Below are 19,118 nucleotides of genomic sequence, written 5' to 3'. Positions count from 1 at the left end.
TAGTATTTATGGAAATGAATGTGTTACTGCTAAATATTTAAAATAGTAACTGTAGATAGTAGGATTATAATGCTATCAAAAACTTGATAAGTCACCATGTCTCTCCTCTTTTTCTTCATTTATCTATTCTTCTGTTTCCTTTAAATCTGAAGAAAGATTATTTTCGGGAACTATTTACTCTCTAAGCCGTACAAATTAAGAGGAAAAGAATCAACTCCTTTTTATGCAAAATTTCTGAATGACATAGAACCATAGGAATCAAATGATATACATTGAATTTCCTTTTCCTAAGGAACGGTTTATTGAGGAAAATAATCTTTCTCCTCCTCAGCAACAATTGTTTTGTCTGCTCAGTGAATTAAACTTTTAATACAAGCGTCACATTTCCCAAAAAATCCATTTCTCACTCTATGAAATCCTGGAGTCTGAAGAGATCCCAGTACATGAAACGCCCATAGAAATTATTCCTTTATTAAGGCCAAAAGCAAAAATGTAAACAGTGACATTTGTCAGGTGAATTTTGGACACCAAAATGATCTCTTCCTTTTCTGACAACGTAGATGTTTCTAGCTGTATAAAACAAAACTGTGTAAAAATTATATCTGGATAAAAAAAGTTTTAATTGACTCAACCCTTGAAATTTAATCAAAAGTCCCACATGCTGGTTTGCATAAAACGGTTTTGCTGGCAGCTTTCTTAGTGTTAATGGTGAAACACGCAGTTAGTAAATCTTCTGTAACTACTTACTGCATTCGACATCTCAGCAAAAATTCTCTCCTCGGAATTCATATTTAATATGGGTGTTACGGAAAAGATTTAGTATAGATAATTTTTTGGCACGTAGACAATGGGTATATGCATTGGCTTTTGCCGTAACCCTCTCATAACGTCTTCTTGACTATGCTTTCATGCCTGAATATTGTGATCAGTATCAAGAATAAAAATGTCTTTTAAAACGCAGTGAAGTACATGTAGTGGCAAAGAGCACAGGTTTCAGAGAGAGGGAGTACTAGGTTCACATCACACACTTCTGTTCTTTAATTCCAGTGCACCTCAGGAAACGAGTTAACCTCACAGACCATGTGATTCCCTCAATGGTAACATAGGGAGAGAAAACCCACATTCCTTGGTAAATGATTATGAAGATTAAACGAAACGATACATTCAAAACGACACAGACAAAGCACGGCGCTTTGATTGTCGGACGTAACTGTCATCCGAGGTTGGAGCAAGAGCAGTGCTTGTTTGCATGGCACCGTTTCTGCCATGACTCCGAACCTGGCGCCACAGCATAAAGGGCAGGCAAGACTGCTGCCTCTCGCTGCGCAAGTGTCCCCAGAAGTCCAGGCTGCATCCTACTAAAAGATTCTTTTAAGGAAAAAGAGATATTTAAACATTTTTCCTAAGCTTCACACTACAGGCATTCTCTCCAAAGAAAGAAGCAAAGAGTAATTTTAAAATTGTTTTAGAGTGTTTATTTTGCTAGTATGCTTTTCCTATGGAGGGACATACTACTTGGACGGTGAGTAAGGTCATGTTCCAGTGTTTTCATTTAGAGCTCCTTCCTGAGAGATGCCAGCTCTCGATGATTATCTATTCACAAAGCAGACTTAGTCCTGCTACAAAAGCTTTATGCGGGTGTATGTGTTCCCATAAACCAATTTTTTAATCTCTCTTAAAGTAGTATTTAGAGAAATGAATGTGTTATTGCTAAAGGTTTAAACTAGTAACTGTAGAAAGGAAGATTATAATGGTATCAAAGGCTTGATCTGTCACCATGTCAGTCCCCTTATTCATCACTTTTCCCTTCATCTGTTTCTTTTAAATCTTAGAAAGATTATTTTCGGGAACCATGTACTCCCAAAGAATTACAAATTAAGAGGAAAAGAATCAACTCGTTTTTATGAATAATTTCTGAATGAGAGGGAAGAATGGGAATCAAATGATATAAATTGTATTTCCTATTTTAAGGAACAGTTTATTGATGAAAATATTCTTTCATTTCCTCACCCACAATTGTTTTGACTGATCAGTGAATTAAACTTTGAATACAAGCTTCACATTTCCCTAACAATCCATTTTTCATTCTATGAAATCCTGGAGTCAGAAGAGATCCCAACACATGAAACGCCAATAGAAATTATTCTTTTATTAATGCCGAAAGCAAAACTGTAAACAATGACTTTTGTCAGGTGAACATTGGACACCAAAATAATCTCTTCCTTTTTCGCCAAAGGTAGATTTTCCTTGCTCAAAAAAACAAAACTCTGTAAAAAATGTACCTGGATTAAAAAAAGGTTAAATGGCGGAACCATTCAAATTTTTTCAAAAGTGCCCGATGCTGGTGAGCATAAAACTTTTTTGCTGTCCTCCTTCTTAGTGTTTTAGGGTGTACAAATGCAGTTAGTACAACTGCTGTTCCTACTGACGGCATTTGACATCTGAGCTAAAATACTCTCCTCAGCATTCATATTTAAGACTGAAGTTATGGAAAAGGTTAAGTATAGATAGTTTTTTGTCACCTAGACACTGGGTCTATGCATTGGCTTTTTCATAACCTTCCCATAACTTCATCTTGACTATGCCTTCATGTCTGAATATTGTGATCAGTATCAAGTATAAAAATGTCTTTCAAAACGCAGTGAAGTACATGTATAGGCTAAGAGCACAGGTTTTAGAGAGAGAGAGTACTGGGTTCACATCACACACTTCTGTTCCTTAATGCCAGGGCCCCTCAGGAAACGATTTACCCTCACTGGGCATGTGATTCCCTCAATGGTAATATAGGGAGAGATAAACCCACCTTTCCTGGTAAAGGAATACGAAGATTAAAGTAAACGATACATTCAAAACGAATCAGAAAAAGCACGGCGCATGGAATGTCGTGGGTAACTGTCATCCGAGATGGGACCAAGAGCAGTGCTTGTCTGCATGGCACCCAATGTGGGAGGTGTTCATATGCCATGATTCCGAGTCTGGTGCCACAGCATAAAGGGCAGGCAGGACTGCTGCCTCTCTCTGCAGTAGTGTCCACAGAGATTCAGGCTGCATCCCAATAAGATCATTTTAAGGAAAAAGAGATATTTAAACATTTTTCTTAACCTTCACACCAAAGGCATTCTCTCCATAGAGAAGCATAAAGTAATTTTAAAATTGTTTTAGAATGTTTATTTTGCTAGTATGCTTTTCCTATGGCTGGACATACTACTTGGGAGTATAAATAAGGTCATGTAGCCGTATATTCGTTTTGAGTTCCTTCCAGAGAGATACCCGCTCCCGGTCATTACCTATGCACGAAGCAGGCTTAGTTCTATAATACACAAGCTTTATGCTGTGGTATGTGTTTCCATAAACCACTTTTTTTCTCTCTCTCACTGTAGTATTTATGGAAATGAATGTGTTACTGCTAAATATTTAAAATAGTAACTGTAGATAGTAGGATTATAATGCTATCAAAAACTTGATAAGTCACCATGTCTCTCCTCTTTTTCTTCATTTATCTATTCTTCTGTTTCCTTTAAATCTGAAGAAAGATTATTTTCGGGAACTATTTACTCTCTAAGCCGTACAAATTAAGAGGAAAAGAATCAACTCCTTTTTATGCAAAATTTCTGAATGACATAGAACCATAGGAATCAAATGATATACATTGAATTTCCTTTTCCTAAGGAACGGTTTATTGAGGAAAATAATCTTTCTCCTCCTCAGCAACAATTGTTTTGTCTGCTCAGTGAATTAAACTTTTAATACAAGCGTCACATTTCCCAAAAAATCCATTTCTCACTCTATGAAATCCTGGAGTCTGAAGAGATCCCAGTACATGAAACGCCCATAGAAATTATTCCTTTATTAAGGCCAAAAGCAAAAATGTAAACAGTGACATTTGTCAGGTGAATTTTGGACACCAAAATGATCTCTTCCTTTTCTGACAACGTAGATGTTTCTAGCTGTATAAAACAAAACTGTGTAAAAATTATATTTGGATAAAAAAAGTTTTAATTGACTCAACCCTTGAAATTTAATCAAAAGTCCCACATGCTGGTTTGCATAAAACGGTTTTGCTGGCAGCTTTCTTAGTGTTAATGGTGAAACACGCAGTTAGTAAATCTTCTGTAACTACTTACTGCATTCGACATCTCAGCTAAAATTCTCTCCTCGGAATTCATATTTAATATGGGTGTTACGGAAAAGATTTAGTATAGATAATTTTTTGGCACGTAGACAATGGGTATATGCATTGGCTTTTGCCGTAACCCTCTCATAACGTCTTCTTGACTATGCTTTCATGCCTGAATATTGTGATCAGTATCAAGAATAAAAATGTCTTTTAAAACGCAGTGAAGTACATGTAGTGGCAAAGAGCACAGGTTTCAGAGAGAGGGAGTACTAGGTTCACATCACACACTTCTGTTCTTTAATTCCAGTGCACCTCAGGAAACGAGTTAACCTCACAGACCATGTGATTCCCTCAATGGTAACATAGGGAGAGAAAACCCACATTCCTTGGTAAATGATTATGAAGATTAAACGAAACGATACATTCAAAACGACACAGACAAAGCACGGCGCTTTGATTGTCGGACGTAACTGTCATCCGAGGTTGGAGCAAGAGCAGTGCTTGTTTGCATGGCACCGTTTCTGCCATGACTCCGAACCTGGCGCCACAGCATAAAGGGCAGGCAAGACTGCTGCCTCTCGCTGCGCAAGTGTCCCCAGAAGTCCAGGCTGCATCCTACTAAAAGATTCTTTTAAGGAAAAAGAGATATTTAAACATTTTTCCTAAGCTTCACACTACAGGCATTCTCTCCAAAGAAAGAAGCAAAGAGTAATTTTAAAATTGTTTTAGAGTGTTTATTTTGCTAGTATGCTTTTCCTATGGAGGGACATACTACTTGGACGGTGAGTAAGGTCATGTTCCAGTGTTTTCATTTAGAGCTCCTTCCTGAGAGATGCCATCTCTCGATGATTATCTATTCACAAAGCAGACTTAGTCCTGCTACAAAAGCTTTATGCGGGTGTATGTGTTCCCATAAACCAATTTTTTAATCTCTCTTAAAGTAGTATTTAGAGAAATGAATGTGTTATTGCTAAAGATTTAAACTAGTAACTGTAGAAAGGAAGATTATAATGGTATCAAAGGCTTGATCTGTCACCATGTCAGTCCCCTTATTCATCACTTTTCCCTTCATCTGTTTCTTTTAAATCTTAGAAAGATTATTTTCGGGAACCATGTACTCCCAAAGAATTACAAATTAAGAGGAAAAGAATCAACTCGTTTTTATGAATAATTTCTGAATGAGAGGGAAGAATGGGAATCAAATGATATAAATTGTATTTCCTATTTTAAGGAACAGTTTATTGATGAAAATATTCTTTCATTTCCTCACCCACAATTGTTTTGACTGATCAGTGAATTAAACTTTGAATACAAGCTTCACATTTCCCTAACAATCCATTTTTCATTCTATGAAATCCTGGAGTCAGAAGAGATCCCAACACATGAAACGCCAATAGAAATTATTCTTTTATTAATGCCGAAAGCAAAACTGTAAACAATGACTTTTGTCAGGTGAACATTGGACACCAAAATAATCTCTTCCTTTTTCGCCAAAGGTAGATTTTCCTTGCTCAAAAAAACAAAACTCTGTAAAAAATGTACCTGGATTAAAAAAAGGTTAAATGGCGGAACCATTCAAATTTTTTCAAAAGTGCCCGATGCTGGTGAGCATAAAACTTTTTTGCTGTCCTCCTTCTTAGTGTTTTAGGGTGTACAAATGCAGTTAGTACAACTGCTGTTCCTACTGACGGCATTTGACATCTGAGCTAAAATACTCTCCTCAGCATTCATATTTAAGACTGAAGTTATGGAAAAGGTTAAGTATAGATAGTTTTTTGTCACCTAGACACTGGGTCTATGCATTGGCTTTTTCATAACCTTCCCATAACTTCATCTTGACTATGCCTTCATGTCTGAATATTGTGATCAGTATCAAGTATAAAAATGTCTTTCAAAACGCAGTGAAGTACATGTATAGGCTAAGAGCACAGGTTTTAGAGAGAGAGAGTACTGGGTTCACATCACACACTTCTGTTCCTTAATGCCAGGGCCCCTCAGGAAACGATTTACCCTCACTGGGCATGTGATTCCCTCAATGGTAATATAGGGAGAGATAAACCCACCTTTCCTGGTAAAGGAATACGAAGATTAAAGTAAACGATACATTCAAAACGAATCAGAAAAAGCACGGCGCATGGAATGTCGTGGGTAACTGTCATCCGAGATGGGACCAAGAGCAGTGCTTGTCTGCATGGCACCCAATGTGGGAGGTGTTCATATGCCATGATTCCGAGTCTGGTGCCACAGCATAAAGGGCAGGCAGGACTGCTGCCTCTCTCTGCAGTAGTGTCCACAGAGATTCAGGCTGCATCCCAATAAGATCATTTTAAGGAAAAAGAGATATTTAAACATTTTTCTTAACCTTCACACCAAAGGCATTCTCTCCATAGAGAAGCATAAAGTAATTTTAAAATTGTTTTAGAATGTTTATTTTGCTAGTATGCTTTTCCTATGGCTGGACATACTACTTGGGAGTATAAATAAGGTCATGTAGCCGTATATTCGTTTTGAGTTCCTTCCAGAGAGATACCCGCTCCCGGTCATTACCTATGCACGAAGCAGGCTTAGTTCTATAATACACAAGCTTTATGCTGTGGTATGTGTTTCCATAAACCACTTTTTTTCTCTCTCTCACTGTAGTATTTATGGAAATGAATGTGTTACTGCTAAATATTTAAAATAGTAACTGTAGATAGTAGGATTATAATGCTATCAAAAACTTGATAAGTCACCATGTCTCTCCTCTTTTTCTTCATTTATCTATTCTTCTGTTTCCTTTAAATCTGAAGAAAGATTATTTTCGGGAACTATTTACTCTCTAAGCCGTACAAATTAAGAGGAAAAGAATCAACTCCTTTTTATGCAAAATTTCTGAATGACATAGAACCATAGGAATCAAATGATATACATTGAATTTCCTTTTCCTAAGGAACGGTTTATTGAGGAAAATAATCTTTCTCCTCCTCAGCAACAATTGTTTTGTCTGCTCAGTGAATTAAACTTTTAATACAAGCGTCACATTTCCCAAAAAATCCATTTCTCACTCTATGAAATCCTGGAGTCTGAAGAGATCCCAGTACATGAAACGCCCATAGAAATTATTCCTTTATTAAGGCCAAAAGCAAAAATGTAAACAGTGACATTTGTCAGGTGAATTTTGGACACCAAAATGATCTCTTCCTTTTCTGACAACGTAGATGTTTCTAGCTGTATAAAACAAAACTGTGTAAAAATTATATCTGGATAAAAAAAGTTTTAATTGACTCAACCCTTGAAATTTAATCAAAAGTCCCACATGCTGGTTTGCATAAAACGGTTTTGCTGGCAGCTTTCTTAGTGTTAATGGTGAAACACGCAGTTAGTAAATCTTCTGTAACTACTTACTGCATTCGACATCTCAGCTAAAATTCTCTCCTCGGAATTCATATTTAATATGGGTGTTACGGAAAAGATTTAGTATAGATAATTTTTTGGCACGTAGACAATGGGTATATGCATTGGCTTTTGCCGTAACCCTCTCATAACGTCTTCTTGACTATGCTTTCATGCCTGAATATTGTGATCAGTATCAAGAATAAAAATGTCTTTTAAAACGCAGTGAAGTACATGTAGTGGCAAAGAGCACAGGTTTCAGAGAGAGGGAGTACTAGGTTCACATCACACACTTCTGTTCTTTAATTCCAGTGCACCTCAGGAAACGAGTTAACCTCACAGACCATGTGATTCCCTCAATGGTAACATAGGGAGAGAAAACCCACATTCCTTGGTAAATGATTATGAAGATTAAACGAAACGATACATTCAAAACGACACAGACAAAGCACGGCGCTTTGATTGTCGGACGTAACTGTCATCCGAGGTTGGAGCAAGAGCAGTGCTTGTTTGCATGGCACCGTTTCTGCCATGACTCCGAACCTGGCGCCACAGCATAAAGGGCAGGCAAGACTGCTGCCTCTCGCTGCGCAAGTGTCCCCAGAAGTCCAGGCTGCATCCTACTAAAAGATTCTTTTAAGGAAAAAGAGATATTTAAACATTTTTCCTAAGCTTCACACTACAGGCATTCTCTCCAAAGAAAGAAGCAAAGAGTAATTTTAAAATTGTTTTAGAGTGTTTATTTTGCTAGTATGCTTTTCCTATGGAGGGACATACTACTTGGACGGTGAGTAAGGTCATGTTCCAGTGTTTTCATTTAGAGCTCCTTCCTGAGAGATGCCATCTCTCGATGATTATCTATTCACAAAGCAGACTTAGTCCTGCTACAAAAGCTTTATGCGGGTGTATGTGTTCCCATAAACCAATTTTTTAATCTCTCTTAAAGTAGTATTTAGAGAAATGAATGTGTTATTGCTAAAGATTTAAACTAGTAACTGTAGAAAGGAAGATTATAATGGTATCAAAGGCTTGATCTGTCACCATGTCAGTCCCCTTATTCATCACTTTTCCCTTCATCTGTTTCTTTTAAATCTTAGAAAGATTATTTTCGGGAACCATGTACTCCCAAAGAATTACAAATTAAGAGGAAAAGAATCAACTCGTTTTTATGAATAATTTCTGAATGAGAGGGAAGAATGGGAATCAAATGATATAAATTGTATTTCCTATTTTAAGGAACAGTTTATTGATGAAAATATTCTTTCATTTCCTCACCCACAATTGTTTTGACTGATCAGTGAATTAAACTTTGAATACAAGCTTCACATTTCCCTAACAATCCATTTTTCATTCTATGAAATCCTGGAGTCAGAAGAGATCCCAACACATGAAACGCCAATAGAAATTATTCTTTTATTAATGCCGAAAGCAAAACTGTAAACAATGACTTTTGTCAGGTGAACATTGGACACCAAAATAATCTCTTCCTTTTTCGCCAAAGGTAGATTTTCCTTGCTCAAAAAAACAAAACTCTGTAAAAAATGTACCTGGATTAAAAAAAGGTTAAATGGCGGAACCATTCAAATTTTTTCAAAAGTGCCCGATGCTGGTGAGCATAAAACTTTTTTGCTGTCCTCCTTCTTAGTGTTTTAGGGTGTACAAATGCAGTTAGTACAACTGCTGTTCCTACTGACGGCATTTGACATCTGAGCTAAAATACTCTCCTCAGCATTCATATTTAAGACTGAAGTTATGGAAAAGGTTAAGTATAGATAGTTTTTTGTCACCTAGACACTGGGTCTATGCATTGGCTTTTTCATAACCTTCCCATAACTTCATCTTGACTATGCCTTCATGTCTGAATATTGTGATCAGTATCAAGTATAAAAATGTCTTTCAAAACGCAGTGAAGTACATGTATAGGCTAAGAGCACAGGTTTTAGAGAGAGAGAGTACTGGGTTCACATCACACACTTCTGTTCCTTAATGCCAGGGCCCCTCAGGAAACGATTTACCCTCACTGGGCATGTGATTCCCTCAATGGTAATATAGGGAGAGATAAACCCACCTTTCCTGGTAAAGGAATACGAAGATTAAAGTAAACGATACATTCAAAACGAATCAGAAAAAGCACGGCGCATGGAATGTCGTGGGTAACTGTCATCCGAGATGGGACCAAGAGCAGTGCTTGTCTGCATGGCACCCAATGTGGGAGGTGTTCATATGCCATGATTCCGAGTCTGGTGCCACAGCATAAAGGGCAGGCAGGACTGCTGCCTCTCTCTGCAGTAGTGTCCACAGAGATTCAGGCTGCATCCCAATAAGATCATTTTAAGGAAAAAGAGATATTTAAACATTTTTCTTAACCTTCACACCAAAGGCATTCTCTCCATAGAGAAGCATAAAGTAATTTTAAAATTGTTTTAGAATGTTTATTTTGCTAGTATGCTTTTCCTATGGCTGGACATACTACTTGGGAGTATAAATAAGGTCATGTAGCCGTATATTCGTTTTGAGTTCCTTCCAGAGAGATACCCGCTCCCGGTCATTACCTATGCACGAAGCAGGCTTAGTTCTATAATACACAAGCTTTATGCTGTGGTATGTGTTTCCATAAACCACTTTTTTTCTCTCTCTCACTGTAGTATTTATGGAAATGAATGTGTTACTGCTAAATATTTAAAATAGTAACTGTAGATAGTAGGATTATAATGCTATCAAAAACTTGATAAGTCACCATGTCTCTCCTCTTTTTCTTCATTTATCTATTCTTCTGTTTCCTTTAAATCTGAAGAAAGATTATTTTCGGGAACTATTTACTCTCTAAGCCGTACAAATTAAGAGGAAAAGAATCAACTCCTTTTTATGCAAAATTTCTGAATGACATAGAACCATAGGAATCAAATGATATACATTGAATTTCCTTTTCGTAAGGAACGGTTTATTGAGGAAAATAAACTTTCTCCTCCTCAGCAACAATTGTTTTGTCTGCTCAGTGAATTAAACTTTTAATACAAGCGTCACATTTCCCAAAAAATCCATTTCTCACTCTATGAAATCCTGGAGTCTGAAGAGATCCCAGTACATGAAACGCCCATAGAAATTATTCCTTTATTAAGGCCAAAAGCAAAAATGTAAACAGTGACATTTGTCAGGTGAATTTTGGACACCAAAATGATCTCTTCCTTTTCTGACAACGTAGATGTTTCTAGCTGTATAAAACAAAACTGTGTAAAAATTATATTTGGATAAAAAAAGTTTTAATTGACTCAACCCTTGAAATTTAATCAAAAGTCCCACATGCTGGTTTGCATAAAACGGTTTTGCTGGCAGCTTTCTTAGTGTTAATGGTGAAACACGCAGTTAGTAAATCTTCTGTAACTACTTACTGCATTCGACATCTCAGCTAAAATTCTCTCCTCGGAATTCATATTTAATATGGGTGTTACGGAAAAGATTTAGTATAGATAATTTTTTGGCACGTAGACAATGGGTATATGCATTGGCTTTTGCCGTAACCCTCTCATAACGTCTTCTTGACTATGCTTTCATGCCTGAATATTGTGATCAGTATCAAGAATAAAAATGTCTTTTAAAAGGCAGTGAAGTACATGTAGTGGCAAAGAGCACAGGTTTCAGAGAGAGGGAGAACTAGGTTCACATCACACACTTCTGTTCTTTAATTCCAGTGCACCTCAGGAAACGAGTTAACCTCACAGACCATGTGATTCCCTCAATGGTAACATAGGGAGAGAAAACCCACATTCCTTGGTAAATGATTATGAAGATTAAACGAAACGATACATTCAAAACGACACAGACAAAGCACGGCGCTTTGATTGTCGGACGTAACTGTCATCCGAGGTTGGAGCAAGAGCAGTGCTTGTTTGCATGGCACCGTTTCTGCCATGACTCCGAACCTGGCGCCACAGCATAAAGGGCAGGCAAGACTGCTGCCTCTCGCTGCGCAAGTGTCCCCAGAAGTCCAGGCTGCATCCTACTAAAAGATTCTTTTAAGGAAAAAGAGATATTTAAACATTTTTCCTAAGCTTCACACTACAGGCATTCTCTCCAAAGAAAGAAGCAAAGAGTAATTTTAAAATTGTTTTAGAGTGTTTATTTTGCTAGTATGCTTTTCCTATGGAGGGACATACTACTTGGACGGTGAGTTAGGTCATGTTCCAGTGTTTTCATTTAGAGCTCCTTCCTGAGAGATGCCATCTCTCGATGATTATCTATTCACAAAGCAGACTTAGTCCTGCTACAAAAGCTTTATGCGGGTGTATGTGTTCCCATAAACCAATTTTTTAATCTCTCTTAAAGTAGTATTTAGAGAAATGAATGTGTTATTGCTAAAGATTTAAACTAGTAACTGTAGAAAGGAAGATTATAATGGTATCAAAGGCTTGATCTGTCACCATGTCAGTCCCCTTATTCATCACTTTTCCCTTCATCTGTTTCTTTTAAATCTTAGAAAGATTATTTTCGGGAACCATGTACTCCCAAAGAATTACAAATTAAGAGGAAAAGAATCAACTCGTTTTTATGAATAATTTCTGAATGAGAGGGAAGAATGGGAATCAAATGATATAAATTGTATTTCCTATTTTAAGGAACAGTTTATTGATGAAAATATTCTTTCATTTCCTCACCCACAATTGTTTTGACTGATCAGTGAATTAAACTTTGAATACAAGCTTCACATTTCCCTAACAATCCATTTTTCATTCTATGAAATCCTGGAGTCAGAAGAGATCCCAACACATGAAACGCCAATAGAAATTATTCTTTTATTAATGCCGAAAGCAAAACTGTAAACAATGACTTTTGTCAGGTGAACATTGGACACCAAAATAATCTCTTCCTTTTTCGCCAAAGGTAGATTTTCCTTGCTCAAAAAAACAAAACTCTGTAAAAAATGTACCTGGATTAAAAAAAGGTTAAATGGCGGAACCATTCAAATTTTTTCAAAAGTGCCCGATGCTGGTGAGCATAAAACTTTTTTGCTGTCCTCCTTCTTAGTGTTTTAGGGTGTACAAATGCAGTTAGTACAACTGCTGTTCCTACTGACGGCATTTGACATCTGAGCTAAAATACTCTCCTCAGCATTCATATTTAAGACTGAAGTTATGGAAAAGGTTAAGTATAGATAGTTTTTTGTCACCTAGACACTGGGTCTATGCATTGGCTTTTTCATAACCTTCCCATAACTTCATCTTGACTATGCCTTCATGTCTGAATATTGTGATCAGTATCAAGTATAAAAATGTCTTTCAAAACGCAGTGAAGTACATGTATAGGCTAAGAGCACAGGTTTTAGAGAGAGAGAGTACTGGGTTCACATCACACACTTCTGTTCCTTAATGCCAGGGCCCCTCAGGAAACGATTTACCCTCACTGGGCATGTGATTCCCTCAATGGTAATATAGGGAGAGATAAACCCACCTTTCCTGGTAAAGGAATACGAAGATTAAAGTAAACGATACATTCAAAACGAATCAGAAAAAGCACGGCGCATGGAATGTCGTGGGTAACTGTCATCCGAGATGGGACCAAGAGCAGTGCTTGTCTGCATGGCACCCAATGTGGGAGGTGTTCATATGCCATGATTCCGAGTCTGGTGCCACAGCATAAAGGGCAGGCAGGACTGCTGCCTCTCTCTGCAGTAGTGTCCACAGAGATTCAGGCTGCATCCCAATAAGATCATTTTAAGGAAAAAGAGATATTTAAACATTTTTCTTAACCTTCACACCAAAGGCATTCTCTCCATAGAGAAGCATAAAGTAATTTTAAAATTGTTTTAGAATGTTTATTTTGCTAGTATGCTTTTCCTATGGCTGGACATACTACTTGGGAGTATAAATAAGGTCATGTAGCCGTATATTCGTTTTGAGTTCCTTCCAGAGAGATACCCGCTCCCGGTCATTACCTATGCACGAAGCAGGCTTAGTTCTATAATACACAAGCTTTATGCTGTGGTATGTGTTTCCATAAACCACTTTTTTTCTCTCTCTCACTGTAGTATTTATGGAAATGAATGTGTTACTGCTAAATATTTAAAATAGTAACTGTAGATAGTAGGATTATAATGCTATCAAAAACTTGATAAGTCACCATGTCTCTCCTCTTTTTCTTCATTTATCTATTCTTCTGTTTCCTTTAAATCTGAAGAAAGATTATTTTCGGGAACTATTTACTCTCTAAGCCGTACAAATTAAGAGGAAAAGAATCAACTCCTTTTTATGCAAAATTTCTGAATGACATAGAACCATAGGAATCAAATGATATACATTGAATTTCCTTTTCCTAAGGAACGGTTTATTGAGGAAAATAATCTTTCTCCTCCTCAGCAACAATTGTTTTGTCTGCTCAGTGAATTAAACTTTTAATACAAGCGTCACATTTCCCAAAAAATCCATTTCTCACTCTATGAAATCCTGGAGTCTGAAGAGATCCCAGTACATGAAACGCCCATAGAAATTATTCCTTTATTAAGGCCAAAAGCAAAAATGTAAACAGTGACATTTGTCAGGTGAATTTTGGACACCAAAATGATCTCTTCCTTTTCTGACAACGTAGATGTTTCTAGCTGTATAAAACAAAACTGTGTAAAAATTATATCTGGATAAAAAAAGTTTTAATTGACTCAACCCTTGAAATTTAATCAAAAGTCCCACATGCTGGTTTGCATAAAACGGTTTTGCTGGCAGCTTTCTTAGTGTTAATGGTGAAACACGCAGTTAGTAAATCTTCTGTAACTACTTACTGCATTCGACATCTCAGCTAAAATTCTCTCCTCGGAATTCATATTTAATATGGGTGTTACGGAAAAGATTTAGTATAGATAATTTTTTGGCACGTAGACAATGGGTATATGCATTGGCTTTTGCCGTAACCCTCTCATAACGTCTTCTTGACTATGCTTTCATGCCTGAATATTGTGATCAGTATCAAGAATAAAAATGTCTTTTAAAACGCAGTGAAGTACATGTAGTGGCAAAGAGCACAGGTTTCAGAGAGAGGGAGTACTAGGTTCACATCACACACTTCTGTTCTTTAATTCCAGTGCACCTCAGGAAACGAGTTAACCTCACAGACCATGTGATTCCCTCAATGGTAACATAGGGAGAGAAAACCCACATTCCTTGGTAAATGATTATGAAGATTAAACGAAACGATACATTCAAAACGACACAGACAAAGCACGGCGCTTTGATTGTCGGACGTAACTGTCATCCGAGGTTGGAGCAAGAGCAGTGCTTGTTTGCATGGCACCGTTTCTGCCATGACTCCGAACCTGGCGCCACAGCATAAAGGGCAGGCAAGACTGCTGCCTCTCGCTGCGCAAGTGTCCCCAGAAGTCCAGGCTGCATCCTACTAAAAGATTCTTTTAAGGAAAAAGAGATATTTAAACATTTTTCCTAAGCTTCACACTACAGGCATTCTCTCCAAAGAAAGAAGCAAAGAGTAATTTTAAAATTGTTTTAGAGTGTTTATTTTGCTAGTATGCTTTTCCTATGGAGGGACATACTACTTGGACGGTGAGTAAGGTCATGTTCCAGTGTTTTCATTTAGAGCTCCTTCCTGAGAGATGCCATCTCTCGATGATTATCTATTCACAAAGCAGACTTAGTCCTGCTACAAAAGCTTTATGCGGGTGTATGTGTTCCCATAAACCAATTTTTTAATCTCTCTTAAAGTAGTATTTAGAGAAATGAATGTGTTATTGCTAAAGATTTAAACTAGTAACTGTAGAAAGGAAGATTATAATGGTATCAAAGGCTTGATCTGTCACCATGTCAGTCCCCTTATTCATCACTTTCCCCTTCATCTGTTTCTTTTAAATCTTAGAAAGATTATTTTCGGGAACCATGTACTCCCAAAGAATTACAAATTAAGAGGAAAAGAATCAACTCGTTTTTATGAATAATTTCTGAATGAGAGGGAAGAATGGGAATCAAATGATATAAATTGTATTTCCTATTTTAAGGAACAGTTTATTGATGAAAATATTCTTTCATTTCCTCACCCACAATTGTTTTGACTGATCAGTGAATTAAACTTTGAATACAAGCTTCACATTTCCCTAACAATCCATTTTTCATTCTATGAAATCCTGGAGTCAGAAGAGATCCCAACACATGAAACGCCAATAGAAATTATTCTTTTATTAATGCCGAAAGCAAAACTGTAAACAATGACTTTTGTCAGGTGAACATTGGACACCAAAATAATCTCTTCCTTTTTCGCCAAAGGTAGATTTTCCTTGCTCAAAAAAACAAAACTCTGTAAAAAATGTACCTGGATTAAAAAAAGGTTAAATGGCGGAACCATTCAAATTTTTTCAAAAGTGCCCGATGCTGGTGAGCATAAAACTTTTTTGCTGTCCTCCTTCTTAGTGTTTTAGGGTGTACAAATGCAGTTAGTACAACTGCTGTTCCTACTGACGGCATTTGACATCTGAGCTAAAATACTCTCCTCAGCATTCATATTTAAGACTGAAGTTATGGAAAAGGTTAAGTATAGATAGTTTTTTGTCACCTAGACACTGGGTCTATGCATTGGCTTTTTCATAACCTTCCCATAACTTCATCTTGACTATGCCTTCATGTCTGAATATTGTGATCAGTATCAAGTATAAAAATGTCTTTCAAAACGCAGTGAAGTACATGTATAGGCTAAGAGCACAGGTTTTAGAGAGAGAGAGTACTGGGTTCACATCACACACTTCTGTTCCTTAATGCCAGGGCCCCTCAGGAAACGATTTACCCTCACTGGGCATGTGATTCCCTCAATGGTAATATAGGGAGAGATAAACCCACCTTTCCTGGTAAAGGAATACGAAGATTAAAGTAAACGATACATTCAAAACGAATCAGAAAAAGCACGGCGCATGGAATGTCGTGGGTAACTGTCATCCGAGATGGGACCAAGAGCAGTGCTTGTCTGCATGGCACCCAATGTGGGAGGTGTTCATATGCCATGATTCCGAGTCTGGTGCCACAGCATAAAGGGCAGGCAGGACTGCTGCCTCTCTCTGCAGTAGTGTCCACAGAGATTCAGGCTGCATCCCAATAAGATCATTTTAAGGAAAAAGAGATATTTAAACATTTTTCTTAACCTTCACACCAAAGGCATTCTCTCCATAGAGAAGCATAAAGTAATTTTAAAATTGTTTTAGAATGTTTATTTTGCTAGTATGCTTTTCCTATGGCTGGACATACTACTTGGGAGTATAAATAAGGTCATGTAGCCGTATATTCGTTTTGAGTTCCTTCCAGAGAGATACCCGCTCCCGGTCATTACCTATGCACGAAGCAGGCTTAGTTCTATAATACACAAGCTTTATGCTGTGGTATGTGTTTCCATAAACCACTTTTTTTCTCTCTCTCACTGTAGTATTTATGGAAATGAATGTGTTACTGCTAAATATTTAAAATAGTAACTGTAGATAGTAGGATTATAATGCTATCAAAAACTTGATAAGTCACCATGTCTCTCCTCTTTTTCTTCATTTATCTATTCTTCTGTTTCCTTTAAATCTGAAGAAAGATTATTTTCGGGAACTATTTACTCTCTAAGCCGTACAAATTAAGAGGAAAAGAATCAACTCCTTTTTATGCAAAATTTCTGAATGACATAGAACCATAGGAATCAAATGATATACATTGAATTTCCTTTTCCTAAGTAACGGTTTATTGAGGAAAATAATCTTTCTCCTCCTCAGCAACAATTGTTTTGTCTGCTCAGTGAATTAAACTTTTAATACAAGCGTCACATTTCCCAAAATATCCATTTCTCACTCTATGAAATCCTGGAGTCTGAAGAGATCCCAGTACATGAAACGCCCATAGAAATTATTCCTTTATTAAGGCCAAAAGCAAAAATGTAAACAGTGACATTTGTCAGGTGAATTTTGGACACCAAAATGATCTCTTCCTTTTCTGACAACGTAGATGTTTCTAGCTGTATAAAACAAAACTGTGTAAAAATTATATTTGGATAAAAAAAGTTTTAATTGACTCAACCCTTGAAATTTAATCAAAAGTCCCACATGCTGGTTTGCATAAAACGGTTTTGCTGGCAGCTTTCTTAGTGTTAATGGTGAAACACGCAGTTAGTAAATCTTCTGTAACTACTTACTGCATTCGACATCTCAGCTAAAATTCTCTCCTCGGAATTCATATTTAATATGGGTGTTACGGAAAAGATTTAGTATAGATAATTTTTTGGCACGTAGACAATGGGTATATGCATTGGCTTTTGCCGTAACCCTCTCATAACGTCTTCTTGACTATGCTTTCATGCCTGAATATTGTGATCAGTATCAAGAATAAAAATGTCTTTTAAAAGGCAGTGAAGTACATGTAGTGGCAAAGAGCACAGGTTTCAGAGAGAGGGAGTACTAGGTTCACATCACACACTTCTGTTCTTTAATTCCAGTGCACCTCAGGAAACGAGTTAACCTCACAGACCATGTGATTCCCTCAATGGTAACATAGGGAGAGAAAACCCACATTCCTTGGTAAATGATTATGAAGATTAAACGAAACGATACATTCAAAACGACACAGACAAAGCACGGCGCTTTGATTGTCGGACGTAACTGTCATCCGAGGTTGGAGCAAGAGCAGTGCTTGTTTGCATGGCACCGTTTCTGCCATGACTCCGAACCTGGCGCCACAGCATAAAGGGCAGGCAAGACTGCTGCCTCTCGCTGCGCAAGTGTCCCCAGAAGTCCAGGCTGCATCCTACTAAAAGATTCTTTTAAGGAAAAAGAGATATTTAAACATTTTTCCTAAGCTTCACACTACAGGCATTCTCTCCAAAGAAAGAAGCAAAGAGTAATTTTAAAATTGTTTTAGAGTGTTTATTTTGCTAGTATGCTTTTCCTATGGAGGGACATACTACTTGGACGGTGAGTAAGGTCATGTTCCAGTGTTTTCATTTAGAGCTCCTTCCTGAGAGATGCCAGCTCTCGATGATTATCTATTCACAAAGCAGACTTAGTCCTGCTACAAAAGCTTTATGCGGGTGTATGTGTTCCCATAAACCAATTTTTTAATCTCTCTTAAAGTAGTATTTAGAGAAATGAATGTGTTATTGCTAAAGATTTAAACTAGTAACTGTAGAAAGGAAGATTATAATGGTATCAAAGGCTTGATCTGTCACCATGTCAGTCCCCTTATTCATCACTTTTCCCTTCATCTGTTTCTTTTAAATCTTAGAAAGATTATTTTCGGGAACCATGTACTCCCAAAGAATTACAAATTAAGAGGAAAAGAATCAACTCGTTTTTATGAATAATTTCTGAATGAGAGGGAAGAATGGGAATCAAATGATATAAATTGTATTTCCTATTTTAAGGAACAGTTTATTGATGAAAATATTCTTTCATTTCCTCACCCACAATTGTTTTGACTGATCAGTGAATTAAACTTTGAATACAAGCTTCACATTTCCCTAACAATCCATTTTTCATTCTATGAAATCCTGGAGTCAGAAGAGATCCCAACACATGAAACGCCAATAGAAATTATTCTTTTATTAATGCCGAAAGCAAAACTGTAAACAATGACTTTTGTCAGGTGAACATTGGACACCAAAATAATCTCTTCCTTTTTCGCCA

The sequence above is a fragment of the Manis pentadactyla genome, chromosome 13 (genome assembly GCF_030020395.1).
Source record: "Manis pentadactyla isolate mManPen7 chromosome 13, mManPen7.hap1, whole genome shotgun sequence".
In the NCBI taxonomy this organism is placed as follows: Eukaryota; Metazoa; Chordata; class Mammalia; order Pholidota; family Manidae; genus Manis; species Manis pentadactyla.
The sequence above is the reverse complement of the archived record's forward strand: the minus strand, read 5'-3'. Positions refer to the sequence as shown.